The sequence below is a fragment of the Uloborus diversus genome, chromosome 2 (genome assembly GCF_026930045.1).
Source record: "Uloborus diversus isolate 005 chromosome 2, Udiv.v.3.1, whole genome shotgun sequence".
Taxonomy (NCBI): domain Eukaryota; kingdom Metazoa; phylum Arthropoda; class Arachnida; order Araneae; family Uloboridae; genus Uloborus; species Uloborus diversus.
This window is the reverse complement of record NC_072732.1, coordinates 137,071,954-137,096,226: the sequence shown is the minus strand read 5'-3', so window position 1 is coordinate 137,096,226 and position 24,273 is coordinate 137,071,954. Positions and strand designations below refer to the sequence as shown.

Here is a 24,273-nt window from a genome sequence, read left to right as displayed (position 1 = left end):
ACAAAAGTTTTCTTTTTTGTAAACCCCTTTTACTGTTTCTAAACGTTAGAGCACGCAGTTTGGAATGGTGGTTAGGCGTTGGTCTTTTATACCTACATGTCGCTTTTTTGCACCTATTTCCGCTTTTCTTATTATCTCTTTTCAGTTTTTATCGAAACTAAAACGTTCTTAAAATTTGTAAACACGTTAGTTTTTTTCCAGCAATTAGCTTGTCAAAAGCTTGAGTGTTCAATAAATTAACATTCAAAAGCAAAAGACAAAGAACGCATCTTCAACATCCAATCTTTTTCTGTACTTTGATTTCGTCTTAGCGCACAAAATGAAAGATTTTTTCACATACATAGGCCCTTTAGGTGAAATTTCAGAATATCCATACGAAATTTAAGATTTTATTTCATCAATGAAATATTTATATTAATTTTACACACAATTCACCTTTAAAAATTCTATGTTATATGAAAATAAAATTTTAATAAGAGTCTGTCCCTTTGATTAAGTCAATAGAGATCACTCGAGACACCCCTCTCGAAGCTCCAGGGAACCGCGGTAACTAGGTTGAAGACCTCTGCGTTGATTCATTCTACTCATCGATAAGAATTCCACCTCAAGTTGTGGCGATGAAGAACTCTGAAATGTAGAAAAGATTAATATAAAAGTATCCTTCGAAGAAACAAAAACAATATTCATGTGTCTATCTATAAATATGCATGTTTAGCATGAAAGAATATCCTGGCTTTTTAAGTTTATATATCATAAACTATTGCACTTAGCACTATAAATGATACACAAAAATAAAGATAAACTGTCTAAGATTTTTTTTTACTCACAAATGTTCGATGTTTGCGCCTTTCGTAACGCGACATACATCTTTAACATACATTTTGGAGTGTTTCACTGTCAATTTTTTGTAATAATACACATATGCAATCTTTCAGTTCTTGCAATGTTGTAGGCAATGGTGTATAGACATTGTCTTTGACGAAACCTCATAGAAAAAAAAATCACACGGGGTTAGGTTTGGGGATCTCGTTGGCCAACTCATAAAGGGTAAATCATCATCGCTTAAACGCCCAATCCAGCGTTGCGAAACATCAGAGTTAACGTAGAGAAGTGGGGGGTATAGGAGTAAAAACACCCCTAAGAGGTCGTGGCTTTAACATTGTTGCCAATCCTAATGCAGTTGTTAATACGCGTGTAAGGACTGTTGTCACCAAAAACTCCCTCCAGAAAGAATTTCTGGCTGCGCTAGTGTAGATCATGCACGTTTAAGTAGTGACATATGTTAAAATAAACCTTTAGTTTATTTTTATGTGTCATTTATAGTAGTAAGTAATAGTTTTTGAAGTCTTAATTTTAAAACCGGAATATTCATTTATGCATTTCAACGAACTTCAAAGGGCTGCAAATTTTATTCTTTGCAATGAGACTTTCGTTGTATGGAATTCCAGCAATGTAATAGATATAAATCGGGACTGGAAATTAAATTCGTTGAGACGAGTATTTCTTTGTATTGGTACTCGTTGTAACGAGACTTCACTCGAATTATTTATTTATTTATTTATTTATTTATTTTTTTTCTACGAGCACTCGGTTACAATACAACGATATAACGATCAAGAAGTGCGGTCCTTTCGCGTTCGTTATAAGCGAGTTCGACTGTATTAAAATCATTCTTACAATTATTATGATTGTTATACCTTAATTTTTATTGGATAGTAAAATATGTGATGAATTGATGAGGAAAAAAACAATTTTCAAAAATTTTAAATTATTAGCTTCGATTTATCAAAACAACAGGACTTGAAAATCACTTTCACGGGTCCCATATGGCCCGCAGACAAAGCACCACTCAATAGTACCATAATGAGAAATCGAGAAAATAATTGAACTGAGAATTACATACAGCGTATCGACTTTAATTAATTGGATCAAGGTAATAGAATCAATTAAATTATTTTTCATATAAGCAATATTATTTTTTAATAAAAAAAAATGCTATTGAACAATAAATTTATGTGTAATATTATTTAATAAAAAAATTCATAACATCTTCAAACAAAAAAACTATCTTTTCTTTGTTATATAGGTATTTTTAATTGAAAACAGTAAATTTTTGTATAAACCAAATGCGTTATGCTTACAAGGATATATCTCTTTTTCTAAATCTTCTAGCTCCACTAAGCGCGTCCCTATTCCTTTTTCTTTTCTCTTTTCTATCTTGGTGAGTTATCCTGCCACAACTTCGGGCTTCTGAAATGTAGAAATCGTCACATAAGAGTCCATTGAATAAATATATACAAAATAGATTTATAATAGTGATGTGCCGGATCGTCAAAAAAGTAGATCCGCGGATACGGATCCGGACCCGGATCATTAGTGTCAAGATCCGCGGATACAGATACGGATCTCATTTTTTTTTTTTTTTTACCCAATTCAACTATCCAAGTGTTTAATTTGTTACGGAATGTATTCCCGTCAGAATAATAACACTGCTTCTTCAAAAAATGTCATCTACGGCGAAAATATAATCAAGACTATGATTTACTCTCTTTAAGGAAATCTCCGTTAAAATTGAGGGAGAGTTGCAAGGAACGGGTCAACGCTGCATTAATGGTTAAATAGAATGTGAAAAATTATTTCTAGCTTGCTCGGTAGATGTAGGATACAAGAGCAAGAGTGTAAAGCTGCTACTGGACAGGCTAGAAATAATTTTTCGCATTTTATTTCAGCATAAATGCAGCACTGACCTATTCCACCCAACTTACTCCGACCGACAGAATAACAGAGCCAGGAACACCTTTACAAACAGTAAATAGAGAATTTAGTCTCACTTTTTTTTGAAGAATGCCGAGAAAAACCAATATGAAGAAAATAACAGAAACCCCAAATCAGTAACAAAAACTAATATTCAACTAAAAATTAAAAAAAAAATGTCCCAGAGGGCTGACCTGATATTGAGATGGATTTCGCGGGTCAGAACACACATTGTTAGAAAACTTTGTTCTTTTAATTTGGGGCCAATATTTTTAACGTACGGGTAAGTTTTTACTACCATAATTCTGAAAAACGTTAAGTCGGTTTTTATTAATATTTCCAGTAATTAAAGTTCTGCAAAAACTAGGCCAAGCTAAGAATACTTTCGATCAAGTCACCTTATGAACGAAAAAAGAACTATCAAAATCGGTTTATCTGTTTAGGAGCTACGATGCCACAAATAGACACACACAGATACACTTTTAAAACTTATTACCCATTTCTTTTTCCAACGGGGAGTACAAATTAGCTTCTGAAATGATACCTTATAATTTAAATAGGGAATAAAACCTAATTTAATCGGAATTTAAGAGTCTTTTATTCAAATATTTAAGAATTTTTAGAATAGAAAAGATCCGCTTAAGATCCGTCAAAAAAGTAGAGGATACAGATACGGATACAGATTTTTTACAGACGGATTTTCCTTCGGATATCCGCGGATACGGATACGGACATCCGGAACATCACTAATTAATAGTAAGTTGTAATGCAATAGATAAGTTAAATTATTCATTTTGAAAATTTTAAGATTATAATCAACTTAATGAAATTTCAAACTGGTGAAAGAGACAAATAACTGTCAAATCGTTTAACATTTTGTAATCTAAAAATATAACCGAACGTGACTCTGATAATTTAAACTCCCCCGTATTTAACGATTCCATTTGCTGAAAGAGAGGCTAGGGCAGCCGACTAGCTTTAGCTTTGTCAATAATGTACTGCGATATTTATTAACCTTGCCTGGATGTAAGAATTCCTCTTACTTTCTAACTCTTCTTCCAAGCAGAGATGAACTCGTCCAAGACTGGACTCCTTGTTATTAGTGTCATATTAAGTAGTATAATGACTCTGGTTCACTGAGGTTTTAGTTAGAAAAAGGTAATAATTGGAACAACAATAAAATTATACGTAAGTAACATATCACTACTAATGTAATATTACGCAATAAAAATGTTAAAAATATGTATTTGAAACGATCGAATTTTAAGTATTTTTTTACCCAATACAAGTGAATAACAGAAAAAATCGATCCGTCGACACCCCTTTCCCCTTTTTTTTTTTGGTGGGAAACCCGGTCCAATAATTAAAAATGATAATAAGCACAAAACTTGCTCCTATATATTATTGATATCACTATTATTTTTTTTTATTGATTGCATTATAGCAGATCATTGAAAAGTTTTAATGTGTCAATAACATTTTAGGTTTAAAGATGTAATCTTATAACAAGTGCTAAAGTCAGAGTCGATTCTTTTCCCTGCAAGTCTGCATTTCTGCCGAAGCTACGGTGTCAGAGTTGCAGTCAAGAGTTGGTTATTTTCCCACCAACTCCGCAGTTCTGATAAAAACATTTGCGCTTTGAATTCCTTTCATTTTGATTAAGTCATATTTATCTGTAATTTGCGTCAATATTTAGTTTAAGAGATATGGTATTTCGATTTTTATTAATAACTAGAAAATCGTCCGTCAAGATATGAAGGGTGAAAATTGCTTCTACATTTAAACGAAGCAATTGCCTGTTTGGTGATATTTTGATAGTTGAAATTGTAACCCTAACTCCAGTGGATTAACCCTAAACTCCAGTAGGTAGCGTTCATTGTGTTGACCGTATGACACAGTCTTACCAGTAAAACAGTTAAGTTACCGGATCCAGTTCAGCCTTGTCACGATAAAACAATTCCCTGCATTTTGAACATTACCAAAACATATTATAAAATTATCATGCCGTGGCGCGAGTCGTGAGTTCCATTGTTGAAGACGTCAGGAACGTTACTCGATCATTGGTTATTATACATATGAGGATTTTTTTTTCCGATTTTTTAAGACCAAAAATTGAGAATATATCGTCTCATTATTGCAACAGGAAGACATCTAATACCAGGAATAACATTAAGACATCCACCTATTTTTGTTGCTAAGAAGCGACGATATTCAGAATCAGCACAATTTTTTTGGTGCCAAAAAATGATTTTTCGTGCTACCGTTAATGTTAAAATATTTTGAATTGTCCAAGAAATATCTTTAAAATAGTTTTAAAAAAATATTTTCTATACATGTTTTTTATCAAAATCTTTTTCAAACTATGTTTGAAACAAATCCGCCATAAGTTTGAGATCTACATGGGCCCTAAGTTCCCCGCGTAAGCGCTAATGTTAAGTTGCTTTGGCCTGCTCAAAATTGAGCGAAAAATTATTCAAATCGAAAAGTAAAATATGTGAAGGAGGCAATGAGGTCCTCGCACAGATCTTTCGAACAAAAAAAAAAAAAAAAAAATGATTGTTCGAATCAGTCAATTCACTCAAAAATTAGAGGGGGGGGGGGAGAAACCAACAGACTCAGTATTTCCCCATCTCAAATCCCTACTTTCCAGTTTTTATTTTTTCAGTACTTATTTGATTATTTATTTATTTTTGACACTTTTTAGCGATGTTTTTGAGATGCATTAAATCTTCTCTCATGCTCTCCTCCCCCCTCCCTTTGACTTTAACGGAAAAGTAGCATGGAAAAGATGAAATAATACATAAAGAGGCATGAGATTTATAAAAAAAAAAAAAAAAAAAATCATTACTTACTTGCTCCAATAGCATTTTTAGCTTCTTGCTTCAAATTCGACTTTTATATTTCACATCAAAAGTTCACTGTTTTCTAAACGGTGTCATTTCTTACAATCACTTCTCCTCTTCTAAATCTTTATAACCTAAAATTGTGGACATAATGTTATAAAAAGTCTTATTTAAAAAATGTAACAGAAAATAAAGATTTACTGATAGATTGCTTTTTACAATTTTTAAAAAGTTACAAAATCTAAAATTTTCGCGTCCTAAATATTTTGTATCATTTGAACTACATATGAATTGTTTGTTAATTTAAATGTTTAAACCATAAGAGCTTAGGGAGTTTAATTTTGTAGGATATTTTTTTTTCCAACACTCTTAATTTAACCAACGTAGCAACATTTGGTTAAATGTAACTAAACTAAATTAAGGTGTCGAATTTTTTTTAAAGACAAATAGGAACAGTCACACTGTTATATTTAAAATATTTGCTATTTATCTTGAACTTATTAGACAAAATAATTAAGTTTTTTTCAGATCGTATGAAGAATATATGTTTTAATCCTTTTGGAGTCTTCGATTGAAGTCAACTTTTTTTTTAAAATTATTATTCCAGTCAACTGACGTAGTGGCTCTAACAACTGACTGGAAAAAAAAGTAACCTCAATCGAAGCCACCGTGATTCCAAAACTGGTCAAAATATTTTTTCTTCATATATTGTTTATTCACCAGTAGCAAAATTTTTGAATACCATAATTTGATCGTTATAATGTGTGCATTTGGATATAAGAAAACTGTACAAATAACAAGTGGACGCACAAAGCAGTCGAATGGGTGTTATACCAAATGCTGTAAAATTCTTTAATTTTCGCAAGTGCGTCGTAATCACAAAAATTTTCGCCTCGCGAAATATTTGAGATTGAAAAGTGTTGTATAGTCGCCTCAGTAGCAAAACAAGCCTTTTAAACATCTGCGCTTATCAATGCGTGTAAAGTATTATATAACAGGTAAGAAGAGAAAAAAAAAAAGGTCATTCAGGTTAGTCGAACTTGGCGAATGACACAATTTTCTTCGGGTATTTTATTGTGGAAACAATCCAATGCGGTTTTCTCTCCTCCCTTTCTTTTTTTAATGAACTTTCTATTGTTTCATTATCCAAAATAACTAAAACTGATTTTTATGTTTATCTCTAGATACTGTTTCATCCAATTTACTAAAAGTAAAGCTATTGTATCTCCATATTCTCATTATCACTAAAGTGTGCAAAAAGCTGCAGAGTGTATAGTATTTGTCATCCAATATTTTTCAGCTACAATTTTTCTTGCTAGTGAGATTTCTGGTGTATGAAATTTAATCAAATATGCGATACTTATAGTGAATACTAATAATGAAATATCCTCTTCAAAGACACAAATGTTCAGTCCGTTTTAATTGCTATTACATTGCTTGGATTCCAGAAAAAACGAAATTCCCGTAGCAACAGCAAAAGTTGCTGTCCATTGAAATTTTTTGCAACGGGACTTAAACTGTATTTCAGCTTTTTAATTTATTTTGTTTGCACTTTGAAGGAAATTTAAATATTTTTTTTTATGAATTACAAAGAATCCTCCCCTAAGGGGTGTCCATCCCCCCCAAAGGCAGTGGCGCACCCCCTCAAATGCTGAGGAGTGCCCCCAGAATGAAAGCCCCCTTCAAGGTGAGATCAAAAACCCTGTCAAATTACCCCCCCGTCCCAAAAAATTAAATCCAGTGGAGCAGCGGTCTGCGCCAAGGATCCCCCCCCCCCAAGTCGACACCCCTGCCAAAAGATCCAATCGTAAACTTCGTAGAAAGTAAGAGTTGATTATTAAAAAAGAAAAAAAAATAGTTTGAATTTTGGGCTTTTGATATCAAATTATATGTTTTACAATCACGAATTGCGATTCGTTGGGTTTCTTGTTTCTACTAATGGCTTTTATCGCAACCATAATTTGAATTCAAGACGTCAAAATTCAAAGAACTGCCAGGGGTTGGATGTTGGACGTTATGTGCTGGATGTTGTGTGTTTTTGCGTAATAAGGATTGTGAAGTCGAGAAGGTCGTTTATAAATAATTGCAGTTCAAATAAATGTAACTTTAACTTACAAAATAGCATGTGTCCGAAGGGAGGGGGAGTTAATTGTAATGTGATTTTGCTGGGCCTATTCTAATACGAATAGCATTATTGAGTTTAGTTCCAATGTGCGTAGTATTTTCGGGAAATATTCCCCAAAGATGTAAGGGAGACCAGAAAGGGAGACTGAGTTTTCCAAACTTGGAATAAATCGGGCTCTGGGGGGGGGGGGGGGTATCAAAAATGAGGATGTTACAATAAATATCACTACTTGAGTTCTTCAAAATGAGATTTACAATTGGCAATAAGTCATCTGTGACGATTCGAAATACATATGAATCTCGTAAATATGTTAATTTATTAAATGCTACGCTATTCTCTTCCTCTTGATAAACCTACAGAACGTTCCGTTTGAGTTGATATATTAAAATAATGAGAGTCAATACGCTGTTGTTTGCTAATATTTACAAGTGAAAAAGTAAACAAAAGATGACTCATGACCTAAAACTTGGATGGTAGCCGAGCAGCAGGAAAGATATCCCAAGAAGCCAGTCGGAAATACCAAGATTTCTAGTCAGACATGACGGCGCCCTTTGTGGTCCCGTATGGCCCCTCTAAGGAGAATAAAATGCCCGGGGGGCTTTACTAGGGGAAGAATGAAACAAGAGAGAGGGAGGGCGAGAAAGTGCAAAGAAGAATTTAGGGTCAGGTGCCACGGGTGGTTTCCCCCTCTTTACGAATTGCTCCTCCGGGGGAAAAAGAATGGGGAAGGTTAATGGGAAAGTAGGTGGATGTTCGTGGGATTGCCTCTCACCTGTATACCGGAGCAAAACTTTGCTAATATCATATTTATTTTGCGCTTTGTCTTATTGATACATGGTAGGAATAGAAATTGACTGTTGAACAGAAATTAGCTTGGAAGCAATTTTCAATGGGGTTTTTTCTTTTCCTTTTTTGCATTGGAAAAACAAAGGAGGGAGGGGGATAGAATATTCTTCGAATTCCATTTTAAATTATATATTTGTGTTTCGAAAGGCATATTGCAAGAAGAACCAAGTTTTAAATACCCTAGATCTTAGCATTATTAGAGAAAACTAGGGAGACTTGACCCAATTTTTGATTTTTCACTCCCTTCTTTTTTTGTAGAATAGTTAGAACGAAATAAAAATTTGAACGAATAATCAAGTGTCCCTAGAGCTAGGGAGACTTGACCCAACACTTAGGGAGACATGACCCTCCTCATGAATGTAAGAACAATCAAAGATATTTTACAAAGTAACAACTGAATGGGCTCATAGATTAATAGTATTTTAGTTATTTGTCAAATAAAAACTATTTTTAGACTAAAATATTGTGTATAATAGAAAAAAATCAGGTCTTCATATTCACAATATTCGAGTGATTGCATGAATAAAATCAAATCATTGGGCCTAAATGACAGTTTTTTATCTATTCAAAATTAAAAATACATTAAACAAAACATAAAATTAAACAAAAATATCAAATTAGTCTTTGGGTCAAGTCTCCCTACTTAGCTTGGGTCAAAGCTAGCAAGTTCTTTTGTTTATCTTAAATTTTTAGCAACTTAGATTCAGGGGGTCCGGGAAACATTTTGAAATTTTTTTTATTATGTACTTTAGAGTTTCGAAATTTTTTGAACTGATTCATCATTTATTTAATAAGCAAAATCATAACATAAATAGGAAAAAAAAATTATTTTTTTATTTAAATTTAATTAGTTTTTTTCAAAAAAATGGGTTTGCTTTAAATTGCTATAACTCAAAATATTGTTGGTCAATTTTCAATTTTTTTTCAAAAAAGTATGCACAAATATCTAAGCTTTAATTTTTATTCGGCGATTTTAAAAATATTGATTCAATAAAAATAAAAAAATATTTGAAGAAAAATTTCGAAAAATTCGAAGATACTTTTTTAAAAAAAAATCATAATTTTTGCAGTAAACGTTTTTTTCAAATTCGCCGAATAAAAATTAAAGTAAATTGCTTGAAAAAGATATGCTCCAAGTTTCATTACTTTATCTCTATCGGTTCCTGACTTATAAGATTTTGAATGCAAGAAATCGGGAAAAATTGCATCATGGAGAAAAACGCGTTTAAAGTTTTAAAGTTATGTACACATTCGTTAGATGCATGTAACAAAAATAACTATAACTTTCGTTCTATTTAAGGTAGAAACAAGATTCAAACGTCCTCTTAAACAGAAAAAAACGGAGCAATTTTTCAAATTATAAAAAAAAAAATTGCAAAATTTGAGGATTTTTGTGTCCCGGACACCCTTAAAGTTATATAAAACTACTGTGTATCAATAAATAGTCACAAGAAAGTGACTAAAGAATGCACTTTTAAAGTTGATTTCCCTCAAAAGTGGAAGTTAAAATCTAAAAAATTCCAAAATCTTCAAACTTTACTTTTAATATGCAGTATCATTTAACACTGAATTTCTCGAAAACCACTGGCAATTCTGAAATGGCTTTTCCCTGCAAAATACTGTTGTGGGACTTGTTAACCAATAATATTACTAAAATTTTCTCTAAATATCCGTTTCATGGAAAAAGTCATCATGGGTCAAGTCTCCCTAGTTTCCCCTATCTATTTATTTTTTTTTTACCCAATTTTTATTTGGTATTTCCATAAAAGAGCTGAAACATAAAACGATAATAATACATAGAACTATTATCATAATAAAAGACTTTTTCTTTTTTCTATACAACTACATAGTGGTTCCCTACCTGGGGTTACCCACAAAGGGGTACATTTGGACAAAATTTCCGTTTTTCGTGGAATGGCCCTCAATTTATGAATTCATGATTCGTACTTAATTAAAAAATACATGTATTATTGTCTTCATAAAAAGCGAAATAAGTACACAACTTTCTCTTCAAACGCCAAACAGTAGCTGTTGAACTAAAAAAGAAAAAAAAAATTACTAAGGTGAAAAAAGTTCGGCTCAATCCACTTCCTTCTGCACCAGCAATGGACGGTTAAATTATTGTTTCGCGTCAGGCTCCAGTGACGACAGAAAAAAACTCAAATCTACTTTCCCTCAACCGATTTACCTGACTTCGAGCAGCATTAGAGCGAGATATTACGATCCTATTTCAACTTTTTCTACGTTCGTCTTCTTCCCCACATTATGTTTATTATTTCTTAGGAATTTTCTCTTTTATCTTCTCCGAAGAGTCGTGGAAAGTGTGGTTTCGTTCTGATATGTCTTTAGCTTATGACAATCTTTCATAATGCGCAAAAACTTCCTCTGGAAAAAAAAAAGGTATGGGAACTAGATAGTTTTCATATTTTGAGTGACACAAAGTTTCTTTTTGTATTTCGTTGGGATTTTTTTTATCCTTTTCGGGTGACAACATTTTAGCTTCCTTTCGTATAACAAGTTGTACTTCTTCGACGGACTGACGTGAAACCAGGGGTGCCCTCTCAAGAACAAGGGGGATTCCTCCCCCCCCCTGCCAAAAAAACCAGGAAGATCCCTATAAGAGTGCAAGCCCGCCTCTACCCCCCCCCCGAAAAAAAGAAAAAATAACCCTCAAAACACCCCCCTAAAAATTTGATAGGGCACTTTGCACCATGACCCCCCCCCCCGGTGGGCACCCTGCGTGAAACGGAATGAAAATATACATCAGGGGGGTTTGTTTTAACATCATTTCCAATCCTAATACAGTAGTTTATACACAAGTAAGGGCTGTTTTGATCAAAAAGCCCCTCAGAAGATAATTCTAACTGCGATATCGTCGGGACAAGCATAAACTGTTTTCAGCAGGAGAGCAAGAAAGAGAGGAAAAAAACTTTGAATTGAAATTCGGCTTTTATTTACAGCATTTTTACAAGCGTAGGTTTGTCGAAAATACGTATTTGTTTTTTACTGAGCATAAAAATTCCCCAAAGCTTTCTTGGTTGTAAAATCTGAACTTTTACTTTTCAGGCTTTTGAATTATTGAGTGACTTCAATGCAATTGGGACTCATATTAAATTCGGTATTGAATTTAGTTTGTTTTTTTACTCACAATTTATTTCTTTCATAAAATATATTTATAGCATTTTACATTAAACGAAAAAAGTTCAAACTTCGTAAAATTATTTTCCTTGAAATAAATTTTATTTTAAGTTTTTTTACAATCTTCAATTGGACCGTTTATTGTTTATTTCAAAAACCAGTCAAACGCGAAGCTCTAAAATTTTGAAAAAGCATTTTTGGCATCACATTAAAATTTTTTGTTTAAGATTACAATGTGTTAAACTGAAAGAACACACATGTATGGGTAATTTCTATTTCCTAAAATTCGAAATTTTGGACTTAGACAGGTTTATTACATAAACAATTCAATTTTGCGTCAATATATATATATATATATATATATATATATATATATATATATATATATATATATATATATATATATTTCTGTAAGAACTATCCCCAAAAGGATTAACTTACTGCTTTATTAAGTACATGGGTAGTATTTTATCAACCCTATTTTCGATAAAGGGTACCACAGTTAGGCCAATAAATACAGTCTGAGTAAAAACTTTAAGGCCAGTAAAAGACTTTTGAGAAAACTGGAAAATAAAATTGAAAGAATTTTAATATTATTGAATTATTAATTATTGTGTTTATTTGTAAGGAAAAACGCAATAGACAGGTTTTGTGAAGTATGCAACTACCAGAAAAACTGTAGTATATTCAAAGTTAGTATTTCAGTCTGAGTAACAACTTTAAGGCCACCAGTATTTCTTAAAGACTAAATGTACATATAATAGAATAAACATCACAGCAGTTAATATGAATGTGGAAATCCTTTAACTTGTAATTTTTTTATTAATTAGAGCGTTTGATCTTTAGCCAGAAAGTCATGACCTAGGATAACCAATAGATATAAATAATTTTTTCTGATGAAAAAAAATTGGAATTTGAATGGACCAGATGGATGGAAGTACTATTGGCATGATTTACGAAAAGTAAAAGAAACATTTTCCAAGCGCCAATTAGTTGGAGGCTTTGTCAGAACTTGGGTTGCTTTGCTTACAATGGTATGGGCTCAGTTGCGCTTTTTCCAGGTAAAAGGAATTCACAAGCATATCAAAATGTCCCTGCAAGTCATCTTTTCCCAAAGGCTGAGTTTAATACTGGAAAAAATTGGAAATATCAGCAAGACAATGCGTTTATCCATTCGAGTAACAATTCAAAATACTGATTCCAAGTAAACAACGATGAAACTTTGAAACGGCCAGCTAAGTCTCCAGATCTCAAACCAATCAAGATCTTATTGGGCGACTTAGCAAAACGAGTTTATACAAATGGGAGACATTTTGCTTCATCAATAGATCTGAAATCTACTGTCGAAGATGAATGGTATAAATGGTATTTGAAGAAATTCGAAGACGTGGCTCCTACACAAGCTTCTAAATGTTTCTATTTTTTTCTTCCTGTGCTTTTTTCTATGCTGACCTTAAAGATTTTACTCAGGCTCAAATGCTGATCTGTAATATTTTCTAATAATGGAGTAATTACAAATGATATTTTTGTCTTTTTTACTTGAATTTAAGGTTAATAATTATCACTCAAATTATGCTTTGATCCTCAGTTAACGATATGTCCAATTTCTCAAAAAAGTTTACTGGCCTTAAAGTTTTTACTCAGACTGTATATACTAAAGCAGAAATTCGGAATGAACAAGGTATAATTCAGGGTTTGAAATAGGGTTCAATTTCTAGGGGGGAATGTCTCCCTTTACTTCAGATTCCAGGGGGGGGGGGTATTTTTTGAATTTGAGGGAGAATTTTTATAAGTTCTGAATATTTGTTTAGAATTTTTTTTATTTCATTTTTATATTTATTCATTTTTAAATTATAATTTTTTTAGTGTTATATCAACCCCACACACACATTTTTAAATAATTATTCATTAATTTTGCAATTTTATTTTATTATTTCTTTTTTAATAAAGTATTTTACAATTAAGTAACCTACACATACTTTCAATTATTTTTTTTAATAGACCATTTTCTGGATCTAATTATCCGAATTTGGTTCGGTCCCATTGTTTAGAATAATATTTCTACAGCACGAAGACTTTTTTCTGACGATCAAAAAGTTGAAGTAAAAAATTGCCTATACCTTTCGAAAACGGACTGTCGTTTCCAGCAGCTTTCGGATCGCATTTCGACCAGCGGATCGGAATCGTGTGATGTCGGCGGATCGGAATTCGTTGATGCCAGCGAATCGGAATTCGTCGATGTAACTTGAATTGACGAACGCTTTATTAAATTTTTTCCATCCTTCCAAAATGGAAATGGATTTTGAAATGTTTTTTTATTTTCTCCGCTTTCCTGGTATGGGGTTCGTTATCGAGTTTAAGAATTTATGGGGGGGGGGGGTGGCAGTGGCGGATCCAGCCGATTGTTTTGGGAGGGCCCATCCGAAATTTTTGAACAAACGCCGAACTCCCAAGAAATTTTATTAAAATGAAGTTTTAGAAACTCAATTTTCTGTGTATCGAGACATTGGGTGAGGGGTGAATTTAGGAATATCCCTCAAAAATGTTTCAAAATTTAAATTTCCGAGTATTTTTTGAAAATTAGGAAGCTAAAAACGCAATTTGTCAATTTTTGATGATGTACAGAGAAAGGTCAGGTTTCGGGGGCTGACCCCAAAATACTTTTTGAAAATAAAGCTTAGATACCAAAATATTTTGTCATTATACATTGAGAAGTTAGAAGAGGAGGGGTGCTCTTCTAGCTCTTCAGCTGTCCAGCCTAAAAATGAACCTTTAGGTAATGTTTGCTTACATTAAAGGAAGTGTGAAGGTGCTTAGAATCCTTCCTTCCTGGAAATATTTTGCCTTTGAGGCTTTAAAAATTCGATTTTTAACTATATTTATACATATTTTAGAAAGGGATGGAAGATTCGTGAGCTCCTCCAAAAACCTCCTTTTAAAGCTATTATCACGATATAAACTAGGGAGGGAGGGGGTCCTATCAAAAATCGTTTGTAATTGAAGTCCCGAAAAATTTCATTTAAGTTGCTTTTAAGCAAGTTAAGTGATAAGGGCTGGATAAGCTAGTTTCCGTTGACATTTTTTCCAAATAAAAGACTTAAATTGCAATTTTTTGCTACATATAAAGGTATTTGTGAAAGGGCATAGGAAAAGAGGATTCTCCCCCCAGTTTCGAAATTAAAGCCATAAAAACGAAAATTTAGGCTCTCTTTGGTCTTACGAACAATAGGTATACTCTGAGAGCAGCAGCATTTAGACATCGTCCAAGTTTATGTAGTTGGAATCAAGAAATGATGTAAAAGATGGAGAAAACATTTTGGGAAAAAAAAAGTTTTGTTTTGAGGATAGGGATATAATTTATTTCCCAATTAAGGCCTATCCTTCTTTTTCAGTAAAACAGATGTCTCAAAATATTTTTTTTCCTTAAAAAAATTACTACAATCACAAGGCTTTGGGAGGGGGCGCCCCCCTCTAGATCCGCCCCTGGGGGGTGGGGGGGAATCCAGCACGGACCTTTGGATTGCGCGGGATTTACCGATTTTGTGCGCGTTTCGCGCAATCCTGCGCTCTATTTCAAACCCTGTTATAATTATGTTTGACAAGAGCTTCTTAATGGCCTCATTTTGCGTTTACATGAATTCTAATTATGAAATCTTTCAAATATTTTCAAGAAACAAATAGCTCTGATTGTGTGTCCTTGTGGTTAATGAAACTTTTCTTTTAAGCAATTATAGTTAGGATATGTAACAAGTTTGGTATTTAGAACGACTTTGATACGCATTGTATTCTGATATCTATGCGAAGGGTATTTAATTTTATTTTACCAAGTTAATAAATTTTGGATTCAAGAATTCAAACATAATGCCGTGTTAGTTAATCGGCAAGTTTCTAGAGCTCTTCTGGGAATGTGAAACCAAAAAGAGGGGCAAACGTATCCCCTAGACCTGGGAAGGTGTTTATGGGAATGAAACGAAGTATGGGAAGAAAGAGGAAAAACAAGGACGTCCTTTTATTGTGCAATTTTTAATACATGTACAAGTTGTACAATAGAGTGGTCCTTATTTTTGAAAATGAAAAATATCGAAATTTTACTCTTTAATCTGATTCGATTTTGTGAAAAATTGCAGCAGGGTCGCCGACAGCCATGAAGGATCCCTTGTCAATTTGTTCGCCGGGCCCCTCTCCGCCCAAAACTTTTATAAAATTTATATTACACCGATTTTTCTCAAGGATCAGGACCCTAGTTTCCGATTAGGCTGACATGACCTCCTATTGGCCAAGAATTATCTTAAGTTTTAGCTCATTTGAAAAATATTTAGAAGAGGTGCTCAAAAGTATTGAACTTTTTGCTAAACGTTATTTTAAACGCTAGTCTAAGTCTCTTCCACTATAATTCATTTTTAATATTGTATTATACATACAATATGTATTCATATGCAAATGTCCTACACCTATTTTAATTAAATTAATCAATAAAACACATCCTCCACTTTTTTGAAGCAATGCAGAATTGGGAAATTAGCAGTAGAGTGAGAGCAATTTACACAATGAACTCAAATCTATCAAAATAATGTATTACGCAGTATACTCCCGATTATATAATAGGGTGGCTCGGTAACTGCAGTTAAGCGAATTTCCCCAAAATAAATAAAAAACGATGTTAGTGTTTACAGTAGCGTAAAAAAAAGAATAACAATGGCAAACATAAAAACTATAGCTGAAGAACGATAACAGTCTGTGTAAAAAATGTATGTAAAAGTCAAACAAATATTACTCATTATTGCTAACGGATTACACACATACGCCAGCAAATGGAATCAACAAATCAACTGAAACAGATCAAGCTAGATTATACCAAAAACGTATAGAGGAAAGGAGACTAATTTTTTCGAACAAAACTTGTGTGGTCACTCGTTTACGAGAGCAAGTAGTGTAGATCTAAAAATTAGTAAAGGCTGTCCACAAATGGATGTCATACTTTCAGGGGCGGAGTCTTGAAATTGTGACAAAAGGGAGGTAGGGGTAACAGAAAGTGTGATATCACGCATTTTTATAGAAATATGTTAACGAAAAATATCGTGACGTGTGACAGGGGGGGGGGAGAGATGAAGTGTGACTTTCGGACAATAGGGGGTGGGGAGGACCAAAAAATGTTTAAAAAAAAAATGTGTGTCATCATTCATGAACAGCCCTTAAGTAGTGTAGATCTAAAGCAGTAAGTTAGTGGAAATTTAAAAATCAGGTTTCAACTGGTCAGGTTTCGGTGACCGTGGAATGTTTTTTGACATTGGAAAGGAGGGGGGAAGAAAGAAATGTGATTGGTCTAAAAATACATTTTTCGCTTGTTAAGTTGAAATGAGTGGATTTATCTACCTTGAGTTTATTATTGCCAAAAAGAAGAAAAACCTGAAAATGGGAAAACCCGTGGATAAGCCGCTTGCTGATAATCGAGAGCTTATAGTACCTGTTCTCTTCTTGGGGGAAAAAACTTAGGAAGGAACTTCTGTACTAAGGAACCATTAATTAATTACGTAAGGACGATTTTGGCAATTTTTGACCCCCTCCTCCTATGTAAGGGTAAGTAAGATTCTTCAAACCCCTTCCCCCTATCGTACGTAAGATTCCACTTCGTGTTTCACAATAATAAAATAACGAATCTCACATCCATGGAATCGTTATTAAATTCACTATTATTTAAAAAAAAAAAAAAACTTTTTTTGTGCTGAGAAATATTTACTAAAAGGAATCTAGACTGAATGTTTTATCGACAAATATTTTTTGTATATGATGCGATATTAATTCAAAATAAGACATAACATACACAGTGCGAATCATTTATTATATTTTTCTTGATCATTTTTCGAAAAACAAGTAAAAAACAGTTCATTCTAATACATGTTTTACCTTACAGAAGCGAATGAAATATGATTTCTGCATTTCTGCCAAACCACTTGACCGCGCGATTTCTAATATGAAATATCGACTTGGAAAATATTACGTAAGAATGAGACTGACCCCCCCCCCCCAAGTACGGATATGTAGATATTTTCCACCCCCACCTCTCCCTCATGACCCTTAATTAATTAATTGTCTCTAATCACGTCGCCATCACATTGTAGAATGAATGGGGTTGTTTCCTTCAGTCAAAAGTAGTACTTTCTGTCACTGAAATTGATAGAATAAACAAAAAAAAAAAAAAAAACATGGACCCAGAAAATACTTTTATTTTCCAAACAGTTCTTTTTTAATTATTTTTTTTAAATGTCCGATTTTTCGAACAAGGTGTGGTCCTGATGCCGTCACAATTGATGCATTTCGGCGCATATTTCTTCCGCGTTTCCACGTCATGATAATCAAGGAGCGAATTAAAATTGCGGCCAACGCTTGCTATCAACCATATCGTTGCCAATACACGTGAGTAAAGATGCGAATTAAATATTTTGCTCTGTGAATGGCAACACAGAATGGCATTTCATCATTTGTGATGTCATAGGACAGAAGATAAACAATGAAAGCTCGCCGATTTTAATAATTTTGTAAAAATATTAAACTTAAACAAATTATTTTAAAAATGGTCAGATCCTAAGTTTTTAAGCATGTTCTTTCAAAAAAAAAAATGCTTTTAAAATTTTGAAAACGACCCCATCACATAATCAGTTTTTGAAGATTGTTTTAGATCAATTTCTGCTCATGTAACTTTAATTTAAAAATGGTTTCAACTATCTTTAAATTAGGAAAAGCAAGTTTTTGTGCATGTGTATTACAGTGGCTTCAGTTTTGTTATGAGTACTTACAATTTTTTTCAGTCAGAATGTGATTAACGAATATTCTTCACAAAGCCTCTTATTTAATTACACTCTTTACATTTATGAAGGAAAGAAAAATACGTATTTTCCAGTCGACGACCTAATTTTTTCTAGCTATTCATTAGTGAACAGATGCGCGAATGAAATCAAATTTTTCAAGGTATTTTTAAACCCGATATTAAATAAATTAAATGCACCAAAATTTGACCTATTTAGGTTTTGAAGTGAATTGAAAGTTTAAAGCGGAAACGTTTTTTGCAAATTTAGGAAAAAGAGGAAAAGAGGGGAAAAATGGTGAAAACGACGAAAAGTGTTCGATGGTAATGAAGTTTCTATTAAACGTGTTTGAAAATTCCGGAGATTGTTTCCAACCCACAGTTATTTATTTCTTTGTAAGAAAAAGTAAAATTTCGAAATCATTAGTAATCTCATGATTTCAGTTATTATTTTATTCGCTCTTAGTTAATTGAAACAAACAACATTTTAGACCAATCTGATATTTTGTCTTTTGCAGTCCACTCCATATATTATACTGTTGCACTAATTTCTTTTCGCTATTTCAATTAAATCGTTTCAAGACAGAACAATTAAGAAATCTGAATCGGTAATAATTTCATAATATATACATATACACAACAGATCGGACGAGGTTAATGATTAAAGTTGTATCATTCTGGCGAGTGTAATTTTTTTTTTTTTTTTTTTTTGTTAATTTCAAAAATATTTGGTCTCGTTATTGTGGGGTTTAATTTTATAAACTCTATGGAATTTAAAGATAAAAAACATTTTACAACCTCTACAAAATTTTGCAACTTGGTCATACAATGTGTATATAGAGATATTAATAAATTGTCTAATGGCAAGAAAATGTACAGAAACGTCTTCACTCGGAATTTTATTTTTGGGTGTTCGGTTATCTAGTCGATATAGAACGACTGTTATAAAACGACAGTTAATAAATATTAACTTTTTTTTTTTCAATTTTCTTTAAAAAAATGCTATACGTAATGGATATAAACGTGTCTGGAAATTGGCTTAATATGTTGAGAATATTGTCTTTTGGAGTTAAGAAAAAGAGTCTCTAACTAACGACTATAGAATCTGCCTTTACGTTTAGTTAGTATAAAATGTATAGAAAACTCATCGAGTGGGCAGAAATTGTATCGATAGAGTGAGACAGAGACCCGGAGCGGAAATTTTTTTGAAGCTCCAGCTCCGGCAATTTTACTATCTATTTATGTGCGTTTTTGAGTTTCCAATTTTAATTTTCAAGTAGGAGGCTCCTGCCCCTGCTCACTTCGCTCGCCAACCTTCTGTGACTCTGGCTATGGAAGCACTTCTGTAATTCAGGTGATTTTTGGAGTTTCTCTGCCCATCTTTTGAAGATTGCCTGGAGAGCAGCTTTCCCTCAATTTGTTGAGCACCGAAAACAGCTTCGCACGGAGCAAATACAGTAACCCCTCGTTATATCGCGTTTTTCGGGGGACAAAGAAAAAGAGAGATATATCCGAAAGCGCGATATAACGGAGGTCATTAAAAATAGTCGTAAGTCCAATACACAAGTATATTAGCATTCGTTCTTTTTGAAATGATTTTCTAATGTTTCGATGTAGTTCACGAATATACTATCACACCTATTAATATTTAAACAAGATTGAAATTTAAGTAAATTTTCACTGCCAGAAAGTTTAAAACATCAAATGGCAAATGAAGACAATCTTTCTGAGTTACCGCGAGATAAGAGTGAGCAATGAGCATTCCAATACCCTCTTATTCCCAATAGACTTTCTAATCTGTTTGACTTGATGTCATTGTTTACAGAAAACTATTTTGGCCGTCCAGATCATTCTTCCTTTCTTTGATGCAAATCCTGGTTTGTGCAACCAAGCAAAAATCTTTTCTGTGCTAAAAGAAGGGCTCTTTTTCTGTTCTACGTGGGCTAGTATGACACCTGCTTGGTGTCTCTCACCCATTGTAAAAGCAATGTATCAATACAAAAGATGTCAAGTAGTTTACAAACTTGAAACTGAAATATACTGCTCTGGTATGTACATTCGGATGACAGGAAGTTCTGCTGATTTTCCAGCGAATTCAGAAGATACAGCTTCCTTTTGTTCATTGTCAAAATAAAGAAGAAAGATACCTTCTCTGAGCAATACCATACGTTGTCAGAAATGGTTTCAAACTTAAAGCAAAGTTTTTATTTCTTATTTTAAGCTTTAATATTTCGGGACACAAAAGAAAAGAGCGATATAACGAGGTGCAATATAACGAGGGGCTACTGTATCGTCACCTCAAAGCAGCGGTAGGATATCTTACTGTTATTCCTGGGATTAGTTGTCTTACTGTTGCTCTGAGGCGACGATATATAAAACAATAAGCACAGAGTAGTCTGTGCAAATCTCTTCATTGACTATGCGTCTCTATGCTCTTTATTGACCTACCTTTCTTTATACCTGTAAATAAGTATGCCTAACTATTTATCTTCTAGCCTATTTTTTAAATATTGAAGTTTATTTTTGTCTATTCAAGACAGGCTCATTTTTCACTCGTGGAACCACTAATTATTAAAAGTAGAAACAGCTGGGTTTGTTGTCATTTGGGAAAAGTGATGCCTCTCATTCAGTTTGTTTAAAATGTGTGCATCGCATGGGTCGGATAGTGCAAAAGCCGCAAAAGTAAGTAAGAAGTGTAGAGCCAGGTTCTTCATTTAGTATGGTTAACCGCCCCCCCCCCCACCTGACTTTTAAAAATTAATGTTTTTACATATGAGCGAGCATGTTTTTGTTTTCCTTTTAAAGGTTGCATCAAGTACCACCTTTGTCTCAAACTCGAAATGACGAGAATGAGTAAAGATGAAAGAAGTACAAAAAAAAAAAGTTTACTCCCTTCCCCCTCCTTCAAATTTTTTTTCTGCACATTGATCGCTTGATTTGTGTTTGAAAAAAAAAGGGGGGAATACGGGGGACACTTTATCTTCTAAAAGAGAGAATCAATTTTGCATGCAACATTCTCGAATGCAAAAGCAATGATTACAACATTACGTAAGAAGTACTATTTAGCTACACTGGAGAAGGGGGACTAAAATAACAAGTGTAAATAAATGCAAAACGCAAAATATTTCATTTCGAATAAAATCCATGAAATTATGAGGATGCGAGGTAGAAATAAAAGTAACGCAGATAAAATATAAAATAAAAAAAAAATCTAAAATTAAGATAATATGAAGAAAAAACAATGAATTATTGCGAAGCAAAGCTGAAATTAAAACTAACATGAAAAAAAGAAGAAGAGGAAAGAAAAAAGTGGGAAAGAGAGAAGTAAATCCACGTGTGAAAGATGAAAGCAAATAATTTATAGGGAAAAAAACATAGACATCAGTTGAATCACATTGTTTTGATAGCTATAAGATATATGGATAAATACAAAGTTTTCATGTACTATAGATCGCTAATCAAGATCAAGATTCTAATTACATTATAATTATGCAATTTTATTTTGAAAGATTTTTTTAAAAGTATTAAAATGTGCGCAACAAATAATATAAGATCTTGATTCACAATAGTTTAAGAGGTGAGTTTTTTTAAGAAGGCATCAGGTTGGGGGAAAAAAATAGGATGGACAAAATTGCTTTATAAATCCAGTTGAAGGCTCAGAAGTAAATAGTGCAAATTAATTAATTTAATGCTTATCAAGTACCGCCTGCATGTGAAAATCGGTACTTTATAGTCACTAATTTTAACAAGCGTTTAAAAAATAGTTTTGATGAAACATCTTTCTAGATTTAGTTGAAGAATAGAACTTCTTAAAGCAGAAAATTCAAATTCATAAATGCATGAAATGATTCAATTCTATCTACAAAATATCCCTGACAGATCCAAGCAAAAATCTGTCCACATCGTTAAAAACAACAATAAAAAAAAAAAAAAAAAAAAAAAAAGTTTCATCTTACTAGGGATTGCTTTTAAAACCGGTTTCCCCTTCCTTTAGCTGATCATCACATCCAAGGTCTTAAATCGTAGCAAATAATTTATTTTGCTAGAGTTTTTTCTTGTCATTAACATGATCGTGAGAAATATTACTTAAATTCCTTATAACTCTAAACAGGCATTAGAAGAGTACATCTTCCTGGCAAGATATTTCAAAATCGAGGTATTATTTTAATTACCACAAAAAAAAAAAAAAAAAAAAAAAAAAAAAAAAAAAAAATCCACAGCTTTTCGACACATAAAATAGTTTTATAAAAAAATATTAATTCTTACTATGAATTAGTTCTGCGCCTATAGGTAAAGTAAAAATATGTATGCATTCAGTAGGAAAGTTGAAAGATCCACTTTTGAAACGTAAACTTTACAAGCAATTTTAGATTGAAAGAATTTAAATTAAAAAAAAAAAAAACACGCAGAAGGAAATTAATTTTATCTACTTGAAATACACACACGCATAAGTGACTTCATTCAAATTTTCTAAACTCTACTCTCCAACAACGACCGCAAATAACTTTGGGGGGGGGGGGGGGAAACACATATAATGCAAAAAAAATATTGTCTGGTAAAAATAAACAAGTAAAAAAAATTTTTTTTTAATATGATGAGAAAAAAGTTATCGTTTCAAAAATAAAATAATAAAGGATGATATTAAAAAAGAGAGAGAGAATCAATAGGATGCAAAAAAATTTATCTTCTGCAAAAAAATAATTAAAAAAAGTAATTAGTTTCTATTGAGTTATGATGAAAAATTTTAAATAAAACTGTTGATGACTATTTTATCATGTGTAATTAATTACATTAGTGATTAATTTGTTTGAATTTTGAAAAGTAAAATTAATTAATATTATTTTTGTTGAAAACATTCAAGAACTCATGCATAACATACAAGCAAACTAAACTTAACCGCGTCAAAATAAATTAATAAATAAAATAAATATAAAATAAAAAGAGTAAATAGATGAGCTAGAGTAAATCTAAGAGAAAAAATAAAACCAAATAAATAAGAACTCATTTGAATGCAAAAATATAATTAATGCAGCTTCAGTTGTCTTAATTCAAATGTCAGAAGCGAGACGGTCTACCATGTCTCGACGAAATGCAACAAGTCGAGAAAAGCTTTTTATCGTCCTCCATTTGCAAGCTTAACAAAACACTGATTGCCCGAGGGATATTCCGAAGGGTGGGCGGGAGAATGGGGGGAAAGACCGCATGCCGATACCTCAATTCACTCACCTGCACGAGAGAGAGAGGAAAAAAAAAAGACAAAACACAACTTTTCTACCCTCCTCCCCATGCGATCACACATGCATCCATCCACAACTCACCTTTTCCTCCACCGTGATTTGATGACCTTGCACTGTCTTGGTGGGACGGTCCCGTAGCCGTGGCAACCGCAGGACGGTGCCATTTCTGGATACGGAGGGGTGGTCGCCATTCTACCTGCAATCGGCGATTAATAGACGAAGCCACGTCATCCCGGCGGCAATACTCGGGAGAAAGAAGTTGCGCCAACTTGCCGAGGAAAAAAGAGTTCCTTGACTCTGTCAGTATCTGAAGAGAAAGTTCTTGACTGTGGGTTTTAGCCTGCTTCCCTCCATACCTGCCACTATGAGGTGATTCAACCTCGCGCGCACCGAATTCCGCCATTTTCAAACTCGGACACTGCGTTCGGACACTTGGAAGTGTCCGAAGAGTTGAAATCCGAGGCGTTCTGGGAGCAGCGTGAGGATTGTGTGGTGTTTAGAACTTAGAAGCACAGGAGAAGCCAGTTG

The 24,273-nt window shown here is 33.2% G+C and overlaps 1 long non-coding RNA gene across 1 annotated transcript; it reads right to left on the bottom strand.

Annotated features, from left to right (window-relative positions):
- Positions 1-256: 256 nt before the first annotated feature.
- Positions 257-24,267, bottom strand: LOC129216042 (uncharacterized). The gene is made up of 4 exons (XR_008580160.1): positions 23,827-24,267; positions 5,607-5,731; positions 2,142-2,250; positions 257-627 (listed from the first exon to the last, which is right to left on the bottom strand). It is a non-coding gene; the product is annotated as an uncharacterized LOC129216042 (long non-coding RNA).
- Positions 24,268-24,273: the final 6 nt, after the last annotated feature.